Source organism: Sus scrofa, chromosome 7 (assembly GCF_000003025.6).
Source record: "Sus scrofa isolate TJ Tabasco breed Duroc chromosome 7, Sscrofa11.1, whole genome shotgun sequence".
NCBI lineage: Eukaryota > Metazoa > Chordata > Mammalia > Artiodactyla > Suidae > Sus > Sus scrofa.
The window spans coordinates 47,281,187-47,300,354 of record NC_010449.5 but is presented as its reverse complement, the minus strand read 5'-3'; the positions used below and the strand labels follow the sequence as shown (position 1 = coordinate 47,300,354).

The window sequence follows — 19,168 nt, the reverse complement described above, 5'->3', positions numbered from 1 at the left end:
ACCAAAGTTTCAGTGATAAGGTTTTCAGTTTCATGTTGCAACTAACCTTTAAAAAGCTACCACTTGTTGCTTTTTAGTGTAGTGTTTAAGAATAGCAACAAGGATCTGAAAAAACTTAAAAGCTTCCTTCCCTTTCCTACCTTGCCTCTCTGTGAGGTCATCTTCATACACTTTAGCAGAAACAACACATTACAGTAGATTGAAGGCAGAAGCATCGAGGAGAACACAGGTGCCTTCTATTGAAGCCAGACATTAATGAGGTTGCAAAGCAGAAACAATTCCTCTCTTCTCACTAAACTTTGTTTTTTTTTTTGTTTTTTTACTTTTGAAAAATATGTTTATTTTATGTAAAAATATGTTTTCTGTTAATATGTAATGGCTTACTGCTCTTTCAAAATAAATTAATGTTTTATAACACTTCCCAGGTTTAATTTCTAAAACGGTAAATATCAATAGATAGAACTCATAAAAAACGAAAGCTCCATGGATTCCCTGGTAACTTTTCAAAGTGCAAAGGGGCCCCAAGGCCAAAGAATCTGGGAAATGTTGGCACAGGATGAACCCCCTGACCTTTCCAGTGGAGGATTGAGGTGGTGGGGTGGGGTGGATCCAAGTGCCACTTCTGACAGAGGTAACACAGACGGGGTGCCTGGCTTTTGGTCTGTTGTGCCAGGGTCTGTCAGGGATGAGACGAGGGGGCCAGGACCTCACAGTAGCCTGGGGCCAGCCCTCCTTCCCGTGGGAGGGGTGGGTAGCCCTGGAGCCTCTCAGAGGAAGCTGTCGGGAGACCAGCTCTGGTGGGCTGATGCTCCCACCAGGCACACCTGATGCGGAAGCTCTGGGGCTCACTGGCCCATTGTCAAGACCGGGAGCAGCCTGATCCGGTTCTGGCAGGTTCAAACAAGACAGATTTTGGGACACTCCTTCAGCCTCTCACCAGAGCTCACAATGGGAAGAAATCGGGTGATGGCCATGGTAAAATAGCCGGCCACCTCCTTCTCCTGTCCCGAGGTCCTGCCTCCTTTGCCCAGGTGTGGGCCAGCTCCTAACAGAGCCCCTCTCTCCTCGGGCTGCTCTTCTGAGTCTTACATGCAGGGCCAGAAACAGTCATCTGCTTCACTCCCAGGAGGGCAGTTCTGGGGGCTGGAAGGAAACAGGGGGGCTCTGATAACCCCCTGGAGGAGCCAGACGACTCTAAGACATGGGCCATTGTGCTGCAGCCTCAAGGCGGCCTCTCTCCCTGCAGCTTGTGGTCAAGCAGCGCTTTTGGAACTCTCTCCCCAACCCCTGATGCCGACTCCTGGTGTTTGCCATTGTGCCAAGAGCAGGCTGGGCAGCCCCAGCAGATGACGAGCACCGTGTGGAGTTGAGGCCCCGCAACTGCCTGTGGAGGTTCTTTGGAGCGCGTGGATTTATGAATTCAGCCTGACCCAGAGCTGCCCCTGCCTGGACCCCACTTCTCAGAGTTTGGTGAGTGAGCCTGCTCAGTTGGGGGTAGGGGGGACCCACCCAGGAATGTCCATTTCCCCCAATTAGCTGGAGAAGGCTTAGGTGGGACTGAGGGTTATATGACTGGAATCTGGCTCCAGGCTCAGCTCTGATTGGCCACGTGACCTTGAATAAGTGTCCTCCAATCTCTGGGCTTCAGGGCTGGACTTGATCATCCCCAAGGATTGATGCTGGTGTCTTTTTGAGTCTGGGTAGCCCTGGAGCCTCTCAGAGGAGGCTGTCGGCGTAAGAAAGGTGGCATCTCTAGCATAAGAAAGGTGGCTGCCTCTTACTAAGCTAGCCCTCTGCAGAACCATGGCTAACAGGCTTCCTCTTAGTAGAGGTGGTGGTCTGGCTGAGCTTCCAGGACTTGGGGGTGCTGAGAAACAGAGGCATGATTCCCATTGGGGTCATAAAACATTATTGGAGCCCAGTCTTTGATTCTACCAGAAGCAGACACGAACCAGGGACCATGACCAGGGGAGACGCAGGGATATGGCAGCTTGGCATTGATGGCATCTCTGAGCATCTGGCCCAGGCTCTTTGAAATAGGACTAAATGTTGAAGGCCCACGGGGTCGGGGGGCACTGCCTGCTCCCTGAACAGTCAACAGATAAATGCAAGGTGTCTGGGGCACCCCGAGTGCTCCAAATACTTAATACTCATCAACGGCCACTGCAGCTGACACAAAGCTGCACTTAGCGTGGAGTGTGTGCTGCTCTGGGGAGAAAATGAGGGTAATTGAAATTAACTTGGCTCCTGCTGTTTTTTTCCGCCTTCTCCTAATCACCGGGAAATCTGCTGCTGGCTGGGCAGGAGGGCCTGAGGGCCAATGCCCCGGGGAGTCCAGGGCTCAATTAAGCTGTGGCAAATTGGATTTCTGGCCGTGAGGCCATGGGCTGGGGTTGGCATTGAGGCATGAGCTGCCAGATGGTATTAGGGTAAGGGCTGGCCAGATGGGCCCAGCAGCTAATTCAATCTGGCTTCCCAGAAACAAGACTTGCCAGACCCCAGCTGTGGGCCTGGAGAGCTATGACTCCAGATGGGAGGGCAGGGTCCTTGGTGGGGTGGGTCCTGTGCCTGGCACCTGACCCCTGCCAGCCAGCTGGGCACTACAAATCCTGAGAGCCAGTGTGGTAGGTGGTAGTTTAGAGCCAGGGAAAAAGCCCAGCCTGGGTATCCAGGGGTCCAGGCCTTTGGTCCCCATGGAGGTATTAGCTCCTCTAGGAGTGGATTTGAGTGAGAGAGATTGAATGTGTGTGTGTGCGTGTGTGTGCACGCGTCTGGCACTAACATTCTGGGTTCTATAGCTGTCATCATCTATTATGAAGAACAAGGGTCAGGAAACTCAGATGGGAGAGGGACTGAAACAGAGAAAGAGTGACAACAGGGGATACAAAATTACAATACGATAGAGTCAGAGGTGAGGCCAAGAGAGAAAAACAGTGACAGAGAAATAGAGAGGCAGAGAAAGGAAAAAAAGCAAAACAGAAAAACAGCAGATTGAAAACAGACAAGTAGATACATTCAGACAAAGCAAGACAGTGAGAGATACAGACAGACTTAGGAAAACTGAAAGAGGAAGAGAAATTGAGTGAAGAGACTGAAGCCAAATTTCACAACAAAATTGTCTGCCTCAAATGAGCATTCTAAGGGAGAGAATCAGACACACACACACACACACACACACACACACACACAGCCCACAAGACTTAGACAAAAGGCAGACAGAGGAGTTCCCATCATGGCTCAGTGGTTAACGAATCTGACTAGCAACCATGAGGTTGCGGGTTCGAATCCATGGCCAGCGGGTTAAGGATCCGGCATTGCCATGAGCTGTGATGTAGGTCGCGGGCACGGCTCAGATCTGGCGTTGCTGTGGCTGTGGTGCAGGCTGGCAGCAACAGCTCTGATTGTACCCCTAGCCTGGGAACCTCCATATGCTGTGGGTGTGGCTCTAGAAAATACAAAAAGACTGAGAGGGGAAAAAAAAAAAAAAAAAAAGGTAGTCACATAGCAAGCCCCCCAGAAAGGTGGAGGCTGGTCGGAGACACTGGGGCAGGGCTGATATACAAGGAGAGGCCTCTCTGGAGGAGGTGAGATTTGGGTCCCAAAGGCTGGGGAGTGGAAAGTTCTAGTATGTTCTAGAGGGGACAGCTTGAGGAAAGGCCCTAAGGCAGGAAAATTAGCAGTACCTTTCTTTTTATGTTGGAATTGTATTACCTACTAGTGACAATTAACATCAGAACTTTTCATTGAGAAGAGTTCTAGGAATTCCCATCCTGGCACAGCAAAATGAAGCCTACTAGGATCCATGAGGACGCAGGTTCGATCCCTGCCCTCGCTCAGTGGGTTGGGGATCTGGTATTGCCATGAGCTGTGGTGTGGTTCACAGACATGGCTCGGATCCGGAGTTGCTGTGTCTGTGGTGTAGGCTGGCAGCTATAGCTCCAATTTGACCTCTAGTCTGGGGACTTCATATGCCATGGGTGCGGCCCTAAAAACAAAACAAAACAAAAGAGTTTTGGAGTTCCCCTTGCGGCTCAGCGGGTTATGAACCCGACTAGTAGCCATAAGGATTTGGGTCCCATCCCTGGCCTCGCTCAGGATCCGGCGTTGCTGCAAGCTGTGGTATAGGTCACAGACGTGACTCAGATCTGGCGTTGCTGTGTCTGTGGTGTAGGCTGGCAGCTGTAGCTCCAATTTGACCCCTAGTCTGGGGACCTTCATATGCTGCAGGTATGGCCCTAAAAAGTGAAAGAAAAGAGAAGAGGAAAAGACACAGAGAAGACCTTGGAGGAAAGAGGCACAGATTGGAGGGATACGACCATAAGCCAAGGAGGGCCCAGAGCCACCAAAAGCTGGAGCTCCTTCACGGCTGTATTAGTTTTCTACTCAGTCTCTCTTCCTGCCACGTCTGCCTTTTTCTGTGTGTCTCCTTTACTTTCACACAGAACCCAGGAGAGACAGGACCAAACTTGTCTGGTAGATGAGAAGGTATATTTATTTTCACTATACAGTATTTTATAATTTTTTGCTTTTAATTTTTATTTTTTAATTTCTTTTTGCCTTTTATGGCCACACCACAGCAGATGGAGGTTTCCAGGCAAGGGGTCCAATGGGAGCTGCAGCTGCTGGCCTACACCACAGCCACAGCAACACGGGATCCGAACCACATCTGCGACCTACACCACAGCTCACAGCCACACTGGATCCTTAACCTACTGAGTGGGGCCAGGGATCAAATCTGCGTCCTCATGGATACTAGTTGGATTTGTTAACCCTGAGTCACAGCAAGAATTCCTGTACAGTATTTTAAAAGAGAATTTAAAAAGCCAAATTGGTGGGTGGGGTGGAGAACATGTCACCTCCAGGCACCAAATATGTGGTTTTTCCTACCCTGAGCAATTCTTTGTGACACTAGCGGGGTGTCCAACAGTTTAATTCAGTTCCCTCAGGTTAAGGCCTTGGTCCCATAAGATTGCTGTCACCCCGCTTCGGATACCCATCCCAAATGGTAGGTCCCCAGGTTGCCCTCAACCTCCATCCAGCTTGGCTTCAAATCAGACGTCCCTGTGCCCCCTCTCCCTTGGATTTGATTATTTGCCAGAGCGGCTCATGGAATGCAGGGAAACACTAGCATATGGTTCCCAGTTTATTAGAGGATATGGTAAAAGATGCAGATAGACAGTCAAGTTGAGGGGGGGGGGTGTCTGGTGTACAGGAGCTTCTGTCCCCGTGGAGTTGGGGTGTCACCCTCCCAGTACGGGGATGCACAGGGCAAGGGGCACAGAGCATCCATGCCCCCTCTGGGCCCCACTCTCTCAGCACCTGCCTGTGTTCATCAATGTGGAAGCTCCCCGAGCCCCTTCCTGTTGGGATTTTTATGAACTCTTCATCGCACAGGCCTGATCAATTATTAACTTGATTTCCAGCCCTTCTCCGCTCTCTGGAGAACAGGCAGTGGGGCTGAGAAACCCACCATTCTAATCGAGGCTGGTTCTTTCTGGTGACCAACCCCCCTCCCCAGGGAGCCATCCAGGACCCCACCCAGAGTCCCCTCATTACAATAAAAGAGACTCCTGTCATCCAGGAAATTATAAGGTGTCAGGAGCTGGAAATGGAGACCAATACATATTTTTTTTTGTTTTGTTATCTCATAGGAGGGAGCGTGGCCCTGCTGACTGACATCTTGGTTTCAGATTCCCAGCCTCCAGAACTGTAAGCAAATTTCTGTTGTTTTAAGTCATTCAGTAGGTGGTAATTTGTTATAGAAGCTACAGGAAACTAAGCTAAGGGTTGCTGGGCTACTCAATCCCTTGACCAGGATAGCTGACCACCTAGGGATGCTTTAGGGAAGTGGAGGGGCAGTGGCTCAACACTGCCCTAAATTGGGGCTACAAAGGGACATGTGCCTGAGGGTCTCCTGGGGGGTGGTCACAGGTGCCCCCTTCACTGTGGAAGCCTTGACACATTCCCCTCTCCGGGCCTCAGCCACCCCACTCCACCCACCTCGCTATTTGACGTTGTGTGTGTCTCTGAGTCTCACGGGGGAACAACCCCCTCCCAGCCCAGGTGGTCAGTTCCTCGGAGGCAGGCCTCGGCAAGGCCCATAGCAGCTTCCTCATCCCTGCACTGCCTGGGACTTCAAGGTCTGGCCACCCAGAGCTGATGGCCAATAAGCTGGAGAAATTAAACCTCTCCCCTTGTGTCCTTCTCTCCCCAAATGGAGTTGGGGAGAATGGGCTCCAATGGGGTCCTTTCTACAGGGTGTTGGCAGAGCTTCCATGAGGTCAGGGCTAGAGGTGACCAGAGGCCTCTGTCTGCCCTGAAGCCCCACCCACCCTATGGGGACACCTGCCAGCCCCCAGCACTATGGGGCTGAGGGGCAGAGACCCCCACCCCAGCCTGAGCACCACCTTCCTGCCAGATGACTGACTGTGCTCAGGACACGGTCTGGGCGCTATGGGGGTTCAGGGAGGGGATTAAAACGGAACAGCACTCACACCCCTCACATACACACATACACTGATTTACCCTTTAAACTGAGACTGTAAATGTGTGGGAAACTATCTACTACGTCAACCTTTATAAAAGCAGACAAATGCGTACAAATCGTCACGGCCCTGGTGTTTTCCTAATAAGAAGGGCGAGAACTCAGCCAGGGGGCTGGGTGAGATGAGAGGAGGCGGCTGGAAGCAGTGTTTCAAGGAGGGCAGGGAAGGGGGCTCGTGGGGAGGAAGGGGTGCGGCTGGGAAGTAGGGTGGCCAATGGCAGAGTGGGGGGGATGGTGGCCCCCAGCCTGCTCCATGGCTGCTACTGTCCTCGGCTGGGAGAAAGCTTTACCCTCTCTGCACTGAGCCGGGAGTGCCCCGGAGAGTGACCGGCTGGTTTGATCTCTGTTTGCTCCTCTTCCTGGATGTTTGGACATGTTGTCAGGAGCAGCTTTAGTGTTTTGTTTCTTAGCATTATCTTGGGTAGATTCTTGGCCTTTCTTTCTTTTTTTTTTTTTTTTTTTTTTTTTTGTCTTTTGTATTTTTAGGGCCACACCTGTGGCATATGGAGGTTTCTAGGCTAGGGGTCTAATCAGAGCTACAGCTGCCAGCCACAGCCACAGAATGTGGGATCCCAGTCATGTCCGCCACCTACATCTCACCTCACAGTGATGCTGGGTCCTTAACCCACTGAGCGAGGCCAGGGATTGAACCTGCAACCTCATGGTTCCTGGTCAGATTCGTTTCCACTGCACCAGACGGGAACTCCGATTTTTGGCCTTTCTGAACATGGGGTGGAGGGCTCCCTTAACCCAGAAAGGCCCCTAGCACACATCTGGGGAGGATGGAAGGAGGAGAAATTGGACAAAGGGTAACAAACTCCTGGCCTTGCCACACAACAGGTGTTACTTACTGGGGTCAAACAGATGTCTAAAAACTTGTACAGGTGAACCTCCGTATCCATGGGGGATTGGTCCCAGGACCCCTACAGATATCAAAATCTGAGGACACTCAAGTCCTTTGTTTGCGCATAACCTACGCACCCCGCTATGTACCTTAAATCAGCTCTAGATTACTTAAAATACTTAACACACTGTCAATGCTATGTAACAGTTGTTGATACAATGTGAATGGTATATAAATAGTTGCAAACACAAACTTTGCTTTTTGGAACTTTCTGGAATTTTTTTTTTCCAAATATTTTTGATCCATGGTTGGTCAAATCTGTGGATTCAGAACCCATGTATATGGAGGGCAGAGGTAGTAAAAATACACATAGCATAAAATTGACCATTTCAGCCATTTTAAAGTCTATAAAGTCAGTGGCATGAAGTATATTCTGTGTTGTGCAACCATTGTCACTACCCAGCTCCAGGACTTTTGGAAACCAGGATCCCCTGAAATGGTCCCTCCCCAGTCCTCGACCCCAGACACTGGCTACCACTGTCTGCTTTCTGTCTCCATGGATTTTCTTTAAGTCACTTAAAATGCAAATAACCCAGGAGAGGACCCACAATTTGCATGTTCAAGTTCACTCGGTTCAACAACACCCACCCTCTGCCCCCGCCATAGTTTAGAAATTGTGTTGTGGGGAAAACACTAGTCTAGAAGCCAGGAGATCTTGGTTCTGGCTCCTTCTCTCAGGCGACGTGACCTTGAGAGGGTCCCTGACCTCCTCGGGCCTCAGCATCCCCATCCTGAGTCACCCGAGTGAGTTGGACTCGCTAATGATCTGCAGGGTGTCTGCAGCTCTGACCACTGCTCCCCCCCAGCTCAGTAGTGGAAATCCACTGCCCTGGCCGCGTGAGGATGGGATCCGGGGGCTGGATGTCAAGAGGATGCCAGGAGTGGGGAGAGGGCACTCCTGAGGGCCAGACCCGGCCTACCTGGCCTACCATTCCAGCCTGAGCCAGCCCTGTCCACATCAGCTTCCTGGCTGCTCCAAAACCCCAGCTGGACTCTGAATGTTGGACTTCTCAGGACCCCTTGGAAGGGGTGAGCCTCCTAGGGGCCTCCCTGGACAGGCTGAGGCAGGACTGGCCAGGGCAGCAGGGCGGCCTGAGGAGGACAGGAAGAGCCAGTGGTCAGGGTGGGAGTGGCCACAGAGCAGGATGCGAGGGCTCTGAGCCGAGGCTCCCTGGGCCCCATTTGCTCTGGCACTCCAGGGAGCTGGTCCTGGCATCTTTCCAGGACCAGGGCTCAGTGCTGCCCAGGTAAACAGGTAGGTCAGGGAAGAAAATCATAACCCAGTCCTTGCAATCACCTCTACCCCCGTCTCTAAGGGGAGGACTCCTTGCTTGCGGGCTCTCGGCCTCTCTTGTGTCGTAAAGGGAGAACGGTTGAGATGCAGCCTTGGACAAGCTCAGAGAGGCCAGATTGATCCATTTGAGGAAGTTATGGAAGTCCCTGGAGAGGGTCAGGGAGGGGGGCTCTGGGAAATCAGGGAGGCCCTCCAGGAAGGGGAGGGTGGGGTAAAGAACATAGGGTACAGCTTCAGTTTTGAGAGGAGCAGGAGAAAAGAGGGCTAGAGGTTTGGGCAACCCCTGGCAGGACCGGGCTTGTGGTGAGCCGTGTTTAGAGGAGATTTGGGGGACATTGTGTCACATGATGTGTTGCATAAATGCCTCCTCCATGTCCCCATGAAACCACCACTAACAATTTATGTTACACTTCAGTGCTTTGGCAGGGAGATGCATGTCTTTTTTTTTTTTTTTTAATAATGCATTGGCCTGGCTCCGTCTGAATTACTCAGGGCCTGGCAAATTTAGCAGGTTTTGTCAGTGTTCCATTAGCTAAATGTTGGGTTTCCTGTTTTGTGGGGTGCCTTGGTAAGTCTTTCTGCCTTGGGAAGTGCCCCAGAAATCACTTCTTTGGGAATTCCCATTGTGGCTCAGTGAGTTAAGAACCAGACTAGTATCCTTGACGATGTGGGTTCACTCCCTGGCCCCACTCAGTGGGTTAAGGATCTGGCTTTGCCATGAGCTATGACATAATTTGCTGATTCAGCTCGGATCTGGCATTGCTGTGTCTATGGTATAGGCCAGCAGCTGCAGCTCCGATTGGACCCCTAGCCTAGAAACCTCTATATGCTGTGGGTGCAGCCCTAAAAAGATAAAAAAAAAAAAAAAAAAAGAAATGACTTCTTTGGACTGCAGCTCCATCTCCCCCAGCCCAGGGGTCTCCTGGATGGGTGGCCCCATTCAGAGGATAATATCTGAATTGGGTCCTGACCCACCAGCTGAGACAGCTGGCCATCAGCAGAGGCCCTCCTCTCACCCCTCCCCAGCCCCTCATTCTCCCTCGGGCTCCCCACCCCAGGCTCCTACATCTTCTCCCAGCCTCCCTTGCACCCTGTGGAAAATGGGCATAGTCATCTTAGGCCACTGTGACAATCACAGGATTCCAGCCACGGAAGGTGCTTCCAGGCCCAGTGGGGTAGAAGCACTCAGTACAAAAAGTCCCTCCATAGGGAAAGTTCTGGCAATAGCATAGTGACCCTGGGAGGGGCTATGCTCCATGTCCACTCCTCTGGCTCTGGCCCTTGGCCTGTGGGGAGCTGGTTGGCACAGTGCTCAGAAGGAGAGAGGTGTGGGTCCTTGGCCTGGTTCCCAGCCCAATCTCAGACTCTAAGTACTTGCTTCTCCTTCACCATCACCCGCCTTGTGGTCTCTGACTCATCTTCACATGGAGGTTGCTGGGGAGGTCAGAGAGAATGGATCCAAAGTGCCTAATGCAGGGCCCCAGCACTAGTATGTGCTCCCTCTTTAGGCTATTGCATCCATCCAGGGCTCAGGTGCACAAGTGTCCCTGGCCTTTTTCTTCTTAAGTGCAAGATTTAAACTTCTAAAACACAACATCCCCTTTCCTGGGCAGTCAGCTGTGCCTCTGTCCTGTGGTCTTATGCAAAGTCAGGGAGCTTGGGTTGGGGGGAGACACCTCATTCCTCAGTCATCCTTCCACCCAGGTTGACATCTTTTCTGTCCGTCATTTCTGATCTGTGGCCCAGGATGGTCCTAGACCCACCAGGGAGCTCTTTCCTGGGATGATGGGGTGGCAGGAAATGCTGTGCTGGAGGGCCAGGCATTCTCCCTCTGTCCTTGCCTTCCCCTCTCCACTCTGTCACATCGCCCCCGACCCCACCCCCCACCCCCACATGAGCAGTGGGGTCCAAGCTGGACGAGGAGGAAGGACAGGAAGGAGAGAAAAACATGGGCTAATATCTCAAAACTCACTCTTGTCACAATTATTCATGTGTCTGAAGAGAAAGGTTTCACTGAGCCGCCTGTCTGCCTCGCCAAGGCGGCCCAGGCCATCAGAGGGCAGGGAGGCATTTCAAAAGAGATGAGTTCCCCGTGGAGAGGAGGACAAGCAAGGAGGAAGCTCTTCCCATTCATGCTTTGAAGCCAGTTAGTGGAAAGCAGTAATGGATTTCACAGTGGGGCTTCTTGGCCATATGGCTCAAAGCCTCTCTGGGCGCTCCCACGATGGCGTTTGGGAAGCTCCGAAAGTGACAGATGCGTTTGGTGACATTCAGGAAATTATGCAGAACTGCTCACCCCTCGGCCTGAGGACAGGGACTGGGAGGGAGAGTGAACCTGAATTAGTGATCGCGGGCACCGTTCAGCCAGCCGGCTTCGGACTCAAGGGCCCTTTAAATTAAACAGAGAGCAGATGTGTTTCCAGAGGGTTCACTTACTCTAAGACTGCCTTGCCCAGGAAGGTGGACTCAGAGTTAGAAGATGCAGGAGGGAACTTGCTTTCATGTGCTCGGGCAAAGCACATCTCCTTTCTGAGCTGCAGATTCCTGACTGTGAAATGGGGATGAAACCACCCCTTCTGGCTGTGCCGATTAGATGAGATCCTGCATGGACATTCCCCTGGCCAATGCCTGGTGCAAATGTAAATGCTTAATATGGTGGCTGATCATTGTCCTCCTCGCTGCCCTGGGCAAAATGAAAGATGTTTTGAAATAGCGGCATTCCTGTGGTAGCTCAGCAGAAATGAATCTGACCTGCATCCATGAGGATGTGGGTTCCATCCCTGGCCTTGCTCAGTGGGTTAAGGATCTGGCATTGCTGTGAGCTGTGGTTTAGGTCGCAGATGTGGCTCGAATTCCGTGTTGCTGTGTCTGTGGCAATGGCCGCGGCTGCGGCTGGCAGCTACAACTCTGATTTGACCCGTAGCCTGGGAGCCTCCATATGCCTCGGGTGTGGCCCTAGAAAAAGACAAAAAGAACATAGAAATAGAGATACCAGCAAAGGGCAGCTGCAAAAGGAGGTGACAATTGCCCACTCACCTCCCAGGGAGGTGCCCTGAAAGAGGCAGCACTGAACCTGGAAAATAGTAGGATTTGGGAGGAAGAGACGGTAAAGGCAGGCCTGGTGTCCAGAGCAGGCAGGGGAAAGCAGGAAATGGGGAAATAGGGCGCCTCATGCCCTGTCAGCAAGGATACAATGACAGCCAAGGGCCTCGGGTGTCTGGTAGAGTATGGGCTTTTTTCTGTGGGCAATGGGGAGCTAGTGAAGATTTGGGAGGAGGTGATGTGCAGGATATGATCTGTGTGCTAGAAGCCCAGATCCAGTGACCCCATGGAGAGAAGACTGGAGGAGGTGAGACTGGAGCCAGAAAGACCAATTCAGGGAGAGAGGGTGGGGAAGCTTTCATAGGCGAGAAAACCAAAAGATGTTGTGATGATAGAATTCATAGGTCTTGGTAAGCAATGGCCTTGGCAGATGGGAATAGGGTGGCGGTCTAGGATGATGCCTGAAGTTTGGGGGTGCTGGAGGGGTGGTGCAGATTAGACACTGGAGGCGGGGAGCAGCAGGCAGGAGCAAGGTATGAGTCTGTCTTTGGATATGGGGAGTTTGAGGACACAGTGGGCCAGTCAGGCAACTACCAGCAGGATATGTGGGTCTGAACTGCAGGGATATGTTGGAGTTACTGGTTTGAGGTCCCCTCACTGCCACCCAGCTCAGGGCACCATTGAATGGCCATCCTGCTCCTCAGTCCTGGCAGAGGAGGTATGGGACAGCCCAGGCTGAATGCTGGGCAGCCTGGTGCTACTGCCTCCCCTCTCCTCCCATGCTGGGTGCCCAGCTGGGCCCGGGACAGGGGATCTCTCAAAGGTGGGGAATTGCTGTTTCACGGTGGCTCTGCTCCATGGAAACACCATACCCTCTCCTTGCCCAGACCTCTGTGCTAGCAGAGGAAATATCCCCTAGGAAGGCTGCCTGGGGTTTGGCCCCCACACCCTCGAATTAAAAAAAAAAATTTTTTTTTAAGCCTTGCCCTTTCAAACCTCAATTTCCTCATTTCCATTAAACCATTTTTTAAAAAGCTATTTAAGGATAAATTTAATATTCTTTATTGGATCCAATGATTGAAAGTGGAACTGGACTTTTGATTTCCATGCTCCCTGCTAGAGTGAGCTGGATAAAGGCAGTTCAGGAGGTCCCAGCAATGGGGGGGCTGTTATTTAGGCTTTCCCTGGTGTTACTGGAAGAAGCAGTCTGTTCTCTGGGGAAAGGTGAAGGTTGACATTTATAATTTGGGTTTTCATTGAAGAGAGTATCTGGGAAATTACCACTGTCTGGGCAGCTCGTTCAGAGAATAAGATGTTCTAACCACATACATCCTCTCACCTTAGATGTTGTAATCATCATTCAGTGATCATCACTTATTCAACAAGCTCTTAGTGAGCATCTCCTTGTTGTCAAATAGGCTTTGGGGACACAAATATGAAGAAGCAGGATCCCATGTAGATGAGCCTAGATCTCAGGGTCCTTCAGGATGCTGAATGTAATCCCACCCCTCTGCCACCTAAGCCTAAGCCAGTCAGGGCAAGGCATAGCCCCAGACACAACGATTGGTTCAGAAGAGAGTACTTGAGGGAGTTCCTGTCATGGCTCAGTGGTTAACCAACCTGATTAGGATCCATGAGGACGTGGGTTTGATCCCTGGCCTCGCTCAGTGGGTTAAGGATCCTGCTGGCTGTGGTGTAGGCCAGCAGCAGTAGCTCTGATTTGACCCCTAGCCTGGGAACTTCCATATGCTGTGGGTGCGGCCCTAAAAAGACAAAAAAAAAAAAAAAAAAGAGAGAAAGTACTTGCCGTTATGTGTTATAAGCAAAGTGAACAATATTTTGTTCAAAGGTCCAAGAAAAAGGATTTTCTTCTTCTGGATGTTGCAGAGGGTAGACACCCAAAACAGTGGTAGTCATTTTGTAATCTTTTTTTTTTTGGTCTTTTTAGGGCCCTGCACCCACAGCGCTAAAACCCGTATGGAGGTTCCCAGGCTAAGGGTCTAATTAGAGCTCTACAGCTGCCAGCCTACACTACAGCTCATGGCAATGTTGGATCCTTAACCCACTGAGTGAGGCCAGGGATCGAACCTGCGTCCTCATGGTTTGGTGTTGGATTCATTTCCACTGCACCACGACGGGAACTCCGTCATTTTGTATCTTGAGGGAAGCTGGATGTAAAAGGAAGCAATTACACAGAGCAGGGAATGCAAAGAAAGAAAGCCAGGACCTTGATCAAACCCTGCCTGGCTTTGCAGTTTTGCCAGCCTACATATTCCTTTTATTTAAACTAGTTCATATTAAGCGTTCTAACTGAAATAAGCACATAACATGTGCCTACCATTTACAGGACTAATCTAATTTAGTCCCCATAGCAGCTCTTTATCGTAGAGATTGGCAGCCCCATTTTACAGGTGAAAACACTGAAGCCAGTGATTCAGTGACTTCCTGAGCTCACTCCATTAGTAAGGGAGGGAGTAGAAGTTCTAGGCTGAGAAGTCTGACTCCAAACCTAATTTCTGCAAAACAAGATTGACTGCTGTGTTGGCTTGGGGAAAACATCCTCAAATTCTTCTTGCTTTGAGATGGTTCTAGGATTGTTTTTCTTGTTGTGATTGGAACTAGAGAGTAGGTCAATGTCTCAGCTGAGTTGACAAAAGACAAAGGAGAAGCAGGCGTCAAGAGATACAGCTCCCAGACCCTGGCAGATAGCTTGGGGAAGTCTTCAGAAGGAGTAAAATCATAGAGCTAGAACCATGATTAGCTGCATCCAAAGAGGCAGGGGATCCAGCTGGTCTCTGGGTAGAAAAATAGAAATCAAAGCTATTCATAGATAAAATGTCTGAACCTCGTCATGCAGACAGGCCTTCTGCCATGATGAATCTCCTCATTTTTGCTCACAGAGCAGGGCTGACGTTTATATAGATTAATTCCAACCTGACATTTTGACCAAAGGAACTATTAACCTCTCCCCTCCCCCAGGGGAAAAACAGCTTGTGGGGCCTGACCGGTAGTTGACCCCATCAAGCTGTTCCAGCTCCTGCTCTGGCTCAACATCTGGCTGGATAGGGATGGCGTCTCCACTGCTCCGAGGAGTTACAGCAAATGGGAAGCATGGTCCTTCTTTCCTGGGCTCATTTTTCACGCTGACCGGTTTTGCAGGAAATGCAATCAAAGCTGAATCTCAATTTGTTGGGCAGGAGGGCCAGCGGGTGGCAAGCTCACACCTGGGCTATTGGAGGACCCTCCGCACCGTCTGTGGAAGCCAAATTTAAGGTTTAAAAGGGAAGCGTTTGATTTTATTGGCAATTGCTTTATGATTCATTTAGTAAAATTATTTCCCTTTGTACAGCGCTATGCACGTTCTCTCTGTTGTTCATTGAATCCTCTCTACAGCCCTGCAAGGGGACAGATGCATGTCATTATCTTCATTTCACTCTGAGGCTATCAAAGCCCAGAGAGGTCGATTCAGTTGCCCCAAGTTGCACAGCTGGTTGGTGCTTTCAACCTCAGAGAACTAACTGCTCTTTTTCCTATACCACACTGTTTCTTTCTGGCAAATTGAGACGGACATTTAAAGGATCCACTGAACTTAAAATGTAGCCACTTGTGCCAGCTGTCCCTTCTACGCCCAGCAGATTTGACTGCATACTCCCATGCCACCTTGCTGGCCCGCCTCCACCCCCACCCCTGGCCCCCACCACTGGTGCTAATCCCTCTGCATTCTTGGTGAGCCTGTGAGCCCCCCTCCCTATATGACTGTGAGCTGTTCCAGGGAGCATGATGTGGAGCAGAATTCTTCCCTGGGGCACCTCTGGTGCTTCGGATCAGATAATCCTTTTACAGGGCCGTCCTATTCATCCTATTCACTGTAGAGCATTTAGCATTCCTGGGTCCTGGTGCCTCTCCATTCTTGAACGTCCCACCAAAATATCCCCAGACATTTCCAAGCTTCCCGGGGCGGGAGTAGGGACTGGGTGGAGAAGGAGTGGGCAGTACGACCCTTGGTTGAGAACACAGGTTTTGGAAGAAGATGCGGAAGATTCACATCTCGCCTGTGAGCTTAGAGGCCTGGCTTCCTGATCTGGAAATTTACCCCAGAGACAAATCATCAAGAACAAGTGAGACAATGGACCAAATGCACAAAGCTCTCTGCCAACACGAGATGTTTTTGTTATTATAAGAAATAACAAAAAATGGAATTCCTGCTGTGGTGCAATGGGCTCGGCAGCATCCTGGGAGCTCTGGGACCCCGGTTTGATCCCCAGCCCCGTGTGGCAGGTTAAGGAGGGATCCGGCATTGCCACAGCTGTGGCATGGGTTGTAACTGTGACTAGGGTCTGATCCCTGGCCTGGGAATGCCATGTGCTCTGGGGTGGCCAAAAAATAGGGAAAAAAAAATGAAGTCCTGTCTCTTTAAGACTCAGCCCTACATGTGCACATGGGTGCTAAGTAAAGGCGGCCTCCTCTTCTGTGTGCTAACTCCCACCTCAGCAACCACATCAGCAATAATAACTCACATTCAGTGGCTGCCTCTTGTGCCTAAGTCAGAGAGCAAAGCCCTCGACCCGTTACTCCCTTTCATTCCCACAACATCTCTATGAAGTAAGGAAAAGTATTGTCCCCATCTTACAAATAAGGGGACTGCGAGCCATGGAGCAGAGGTTGGCAAACTACAGCCAGTGAGCTGAATCGGGTCGGCCTCTGCCTGTTTTTCGGTAACCCAGACACACTCACTCTTTATGTGTTGTCAGCAGTTGCTGTTTTCGCATTGAGTAGTGGCTTGCCATGGAGACTGTAAATGGCCTGCAAACACTAAAATATTTACTATTATTAGACAATGAACTTGTAAAATATCTATTTTTAAAATAGATTATGTCAAGTATTTTTTCATCGTGGGAAAGCGTACCTGACAGAAAATGTACCGTCTTCATTATTTCTAAGTGTGCAGCTCTGCAGCATTGAGTACATTCACGTTGTGCATTCGCATCCATCATCAGCCATCCCCAGGACTCTCTCATCTTCCCAAACTGAAACTCTGTACCCCTTAAACCTTAGCTCTCCATCCTCCCCTCAGCCCTGGAAACCACCCTTCTACCTTGTCTTCATGAATTTACCTATTTTAGGTACTTTGTGTAAGTGGAATATAATATGTGTCCTTTTGTGTCTGGTTTATTTTACTTAATACAATGTTTTCAAGGATCCACCATGTTATAACATGTATTCATCTTTGAACAGATACTATATGAACAGAATATAAAATTCAAAAGATTTGATGTAGAGTGAAGAGAAATGTCTTCCCTTTCTGCCCCCTCCAGGCCCCAGATCCCCACCCAAAAGACAACCAGACCATCACTGGCACCGGATTCTTATGCATCTTTTCTGAGAGAGTCAATGCATATTCAGTAATACATTGATAGAATATTTACAGATGTGTTTTGGCACAAGTATTAGGAAACCAAGCACATTGTTTTGCATCTTACTGGCATTCTGAATATGTCTTAGAGATTCTTTCTGATGGATACTAGGGCTGCCTCATTCTTTTCAGCCACTGCATGTAATTCCACTGTGTGAATGTAACAGTCACTATCGAATGTAGTATTTATCTGATCCTACGAATGGTCTTTTAGGTTGTTTTTGATCTTTTTCAGTATCAATGGTGCTGCAGTGAATGTCCTTGTGATGTTTTCTTTTTTCTTTTCGGTAATATTTTTAAAGTGAGTTTTTAAATCCAATATACTAGAGGATGGAGAGGGAACATTTTTCCCATTCACCCCATGCTAGCCACATTGTTAGAGAAAATTATGCTATGTGTGGAACCATCTTTGGCTAGGATTCAGGATACAGGAGTACCTGAATCCTACCCTGCTTTCTGAGCTGCTCTCTCAGCTCCCTATGGCCCCACAGGAGATAAGGACCATTTCATTCTTAGGGGGCCTGAACCCCTAAGGCCATGCTCTCTGGAGGCTGCCTACATGAGCTCTTGCTTCCACTAGCCCAGGGTTTCTCCACCTCGGCACTATGGACATTTGGGACTAGATAGCCTTTGTTGTGAGGGGCTGTCCTGTGATTGTAGGATGCAATGTAGCAGCATCCTTGGCCTCTACCCACTGGATGCAGTAGCACCCTCCCCGGAGTTATGACAGCCCCAAATAACCAGACTTGAGCAAATGTCCCCTATGTGAAACCCACTGCTTTAACCCAACATGCACTTCTGAACTATACCACCCTCAGCAAGCACATAGGGTAGGAAACCAAGTCACCTGGACAGCTCTGGCCTAAGATAGAAATGGAGGAGATGACCAGGCTTGGACAACCAGGGTCAGCCTGTCCTGCAAAGGGAGGCAGAGGAACTCCCCCAAGGTGTGCCCAAGTACAGGACCTTTTCATAATAATGACCTTGCCGGCACCTTGGAATACAATCAAGCATATTAGTGACTTCTTCCAGGAAGGATGGGCTGGGAAGCTAGGGGAAGAGCTTGAGGCTGTATGTGACACATGCACAGAGCAAGCTTTGCTTAGTTTCTCCAGCATTCTGGCTCTATGAGAGTAAGTGAATTTTTTTTTTTTTTTGTCTTTTGTTGTTGTTGCTGCTATTTCTTGGGCCGCTCCCGCGGCATATGGAGGTTCCCAGGCTAGGGGTCTAATTTGAGCTGTAGCCACCGGCCTACGCCAGAGCCACAGCAACGCGGGATCCGAGCCGCGTCTGCAGCCTACACCACAGCTCACGGCAACGCCGGATCATTAACCCACTGAGCAAGGGCAGGGACCGAACCCGCAACCTCATGGTTCCTAGTCGGATTCGTTAACCACTGCGCCACGACGGGAACTCCGAGAGTAAGTGAATTTGAAAATGAAATTTTCTCAGTTTTGAATACAGGAGCCCCAAATTTAGAAGGAACCTCCAAGTTTATCCGGTGATATTCTTGTCCTCCCAAGTCTATTAGTTACCTGGAAACTGTCTTTATTTCTGAGTGGTCATCAGCAGGCTACAGTCCACTAGGGGACTGAATGAAGTTAGGAGGCAGTAAATACCAGCCCCCACAAACATGCCTGATCATCTTGCTTCCTCCTGATCTAGTTTCCCCTTTTGGGTCCTTAGATATCTTTCCCAGAGCCCCAAGTGTCTTGGTTCAGGGTCCCCTTTTTTTTTTTTTTTAAAGGTATAACTGACATATAACATTCTATTAGTTTCTTGTGTACAACATAATGGTTCAATAATTATATATGTTGCAAAATGATCATAGTAAGTCTAGTTAACATTTGTCCCCCTACATAGCTACAAAATTTTTTAAACTTTTTAATTTTAAATGATTTTTATTATAGCTGTTTACAGTGTTCTGTCAATTTTCTACTATACAAAATGTTTTTATGATGAGAACTTTTA

The 19,168-nt window shown here is 49.7% G+C and overlaps 1 long non-coding RNA gene across 2 annotated transcripts in view; it reads left to right on the top strand.

Moving 5' to 3' along the window:
- The window catches only part of LOC110261711, a 74,144-nt gene continuing 55,325 nt past the window's right edge, over window positions 350-19,168 (top strand). For both annotated transcript variants that reach the window (XR_002346178.1, XR_002346177.1), the window contains exons 1-2: window positions 350-1,470; window positions 5,652-5,709. This is a non-coding gene — a long non-coding RNA (uncharacterized LOC110261711). The remainder of the gene's footprint in view (window positions 1,471-5,651; window positions 5,710-19,168) is intronic.